This window comes from Trichechus manatus, unplaced genomic scaffold (genome assembly GCF_000243295.1).
Source record: "Trichechus manatus latirostris isolate Lorelei unplaced genomic scaffold, TriManLat1.0 scaffold00185, whole genome shotgun sequence".
NCBI classification, from domain to species: Eukaryota; Metazoa; Chordata; class Mammalia; order Sirenia; family Trichechidae; genus Trichechus; species Trichechus manatus.
In genome coordinates, this window is record NW_004444121.1 from 3,334,275 (window position 1) to 3,336,907 (window position 2,633).

Here is a 2,633-nt window from a genome sequence, read left to right on the forward strand (position 1 = left end):
GAGGTTCTCAGGATGGGGGGATGGACGGGGATGAGGGACGACGGCACCCGTGGGTGGTGAGGAGGCAGGGCTGGCCCTTTGACCAGTCAGTCCCTCCACGGGATCCGCATGCTGTCCCCCCTTCACCTGACAAATGTGTGCGTGGTTTCAGATGCTAAGCATAAAACTCAGCATCACTTTAATGGTTTCTGATTCTTGTCCAGTGTCACCTCCTCCAGGAAGCCTTCCTTGACCTCCCAATGCGTCTTCTGAGTGCCTCATCCCTCCTTCTGGCCCCTATCAGAGACCTTTAACACGGCATCTCCATGTGTGTCTGCGAGCTTGTGAGTGTGTAAGCATCTGTGTGTGCATGTGTGTGAGTGCAAGTGAGTGCCTGCGTGTATATGTGTGTGACTGTCCTTGTAATTGTGTGTGAGTGTGCACGTGTCAGTGTGTGAGCCTATGTGAGTGTGAGCGTTTGGATGTACCCGTGTGAGTGTATATGAGGGTGTGTGTGGCTGTCTGTGATTCTGTGTGAACGCAGAAGTGTGCACGTGTGTGTGAGCATCTGAGTATATATGTGTGAGTGTGACTGATTCTAAGTGTGAGTGAGTGAGTGTGAGCTGGTGGAGGGGCCTTTCTCTGGCGCACCCCCAGCACGCAGGCCCTGCGTGTGTCTGGACACTGAGCAGCGCTGACCCACCTGGCTCCTGCCCTTGAGGAGACCTTGGGTCCCAATGCCCCACCTGTGTGGCTGTACAGTGCGGTGCAGCCCAGAGGGGCCCCCGACTGCGGTGGGGCTTCCCTGAGGCCAGATGCTGGGTGAGTTTGGGGGGACAGCCTTCCTGGCCTTGGCAGCCTGGCCGGGGGCAGGGGGAGGGGAAAGACTTGAGTGCTGGGGGAGAAGGGGGCGGTAGAAGGGGCTGCTGGAGAGGCCTCGTGGTGGCGTGGTGGGGACAGGGCCCGGCCAGTCAGGCTAGGAGCGGGCTGGGCACCCGGGTTCTCAGCCTGCCAGCCACAGGCAGAGTTGCGGGGGAGGGGGCATGAGAAGGACTCAGCAGAGGCAGATGGGGCACGGGTGGGGGGAGAGGAGCCAGCGCGGCGGCCCCTCCTTTCTGCCCCACTGGGTACCCCGCCAGGCGCACCCCCGCCGCCTCCGGGTTGCCCAACTCCCCCCCCGAGTCGTGCTGCAAAGCCTTGTGGGCAGCAGCCCCTCTGCCTCCATGAGGGCTTGCTGCCAGCTGGCCCAGCCTCGTCCCCCGGGCGGGCGGCTCAGGCGGCCTTGCAGGGAGGGGTGGCACCCGGCCGCCACCGCCCCCACCTGCGCCCTCCTGCTGTTCTCAAGTCTCCATTTATTTTCCACTTAAATCTGCGTTTAAATTTGCGTTTAGATCTGCGTTTAGGTCTCTGCAGCCGCGCTGCCAGCAGCCAGGCGCTTCCGGCCCCATAAAAGGCGCGCGGCGGAGAGCAGCTCGGTGACGCGGCGAGGTCCCCCGCACGCAGGCGGCCCGGCGCCGCCCAGCCCGCCCGCCGGAAGTGGGCTCCGGGCCGCGGTGTCCCCGCCGCGAGGGGCGCAGGCGGAGGGCGGCCGGGGACACTGCGCCCTGCCGGGACGGAACTGCGGCCACAGCCGGGCCTCTGACCGCTGACCTGGCCGCGCTCAAGCCCGAGGCGATGACCTGGGGCCCTGGGGGGCGAGCGAAGGGCAGGTGGGACGGCTTCGTGGGGGAGGGTCTCTGAGAAGGGGCCCAGCGCTGCGGCGGGCGGAGGGCGAAGCCACAGATCTCAGCTTCTGTCCCTCCCTCCTGCCCCCCCCCAACCCCGTTCCCACCGTGTCTCTCTTGCCACCCCTCCCCCACCTCCTTGGTTGCCCCTCCCTCCCCTCTCTCATGCTGAGACCCGACACCAGCCCCCATCCCCCTTCTCATCTGACCCCCTCATCTCGCCAAGGACTCGGGGCTGCCTCCACCACAGCCCCACCCCCGATACCGCGCCGTCCTTCTCCCCCAGCCTCCTTCCGCCTCCCATGGAAACCCGGAGTCTTGGATGAGGGCGCCTTCCTGTCCACTGCCGGCCCCTGGGGGCCATTACTCACCCGAGAGAAGGGGCCGGCCTCAGGGAGCCATCTGGCCAAGTCCTCCTCACCCTTCGGGCCTCGGCACACATCACCCCAACCTGAAGACGAGGTGCCCCTGCACCGGGACCTGGGTCCCCAAACTCCTCCAGTCCCCACACAGACGCACAGGGAGGGTAGACCTCTGTCCCTGAGATGCTGTTGGCTCATTGGGGTCCCCTAGCCCTGAGTGGCTTACCACAGGTGGACGCCTACCCTCTGCTTGGCCTCAGGAGCCCCTTCCTGCCCATCCACCTGCCCCCACTGTCAGCACCATGCACTGCCTCGGGCTCTGGGACCCCAAGTTCCCCAGCTGCAGGGCCAGCTTCATGGACAGCGGCCTGGGCAGTCACCCAAGACCTGGGCTCAGAAGGGCACGCTGGGCTTCACATTCCCTGTGCCACCGTGATGCTCAGCAATTATAATCACGTCTCACTGAGTCCTCATGTGATCAGCCAGATGCACCTATGGGGTGCCCTTTCCGGTCCTGGGGGACACTGCTCTGTGGTCTCTCTAGAAGAGGGTGGAGGCAGAGGGTGGG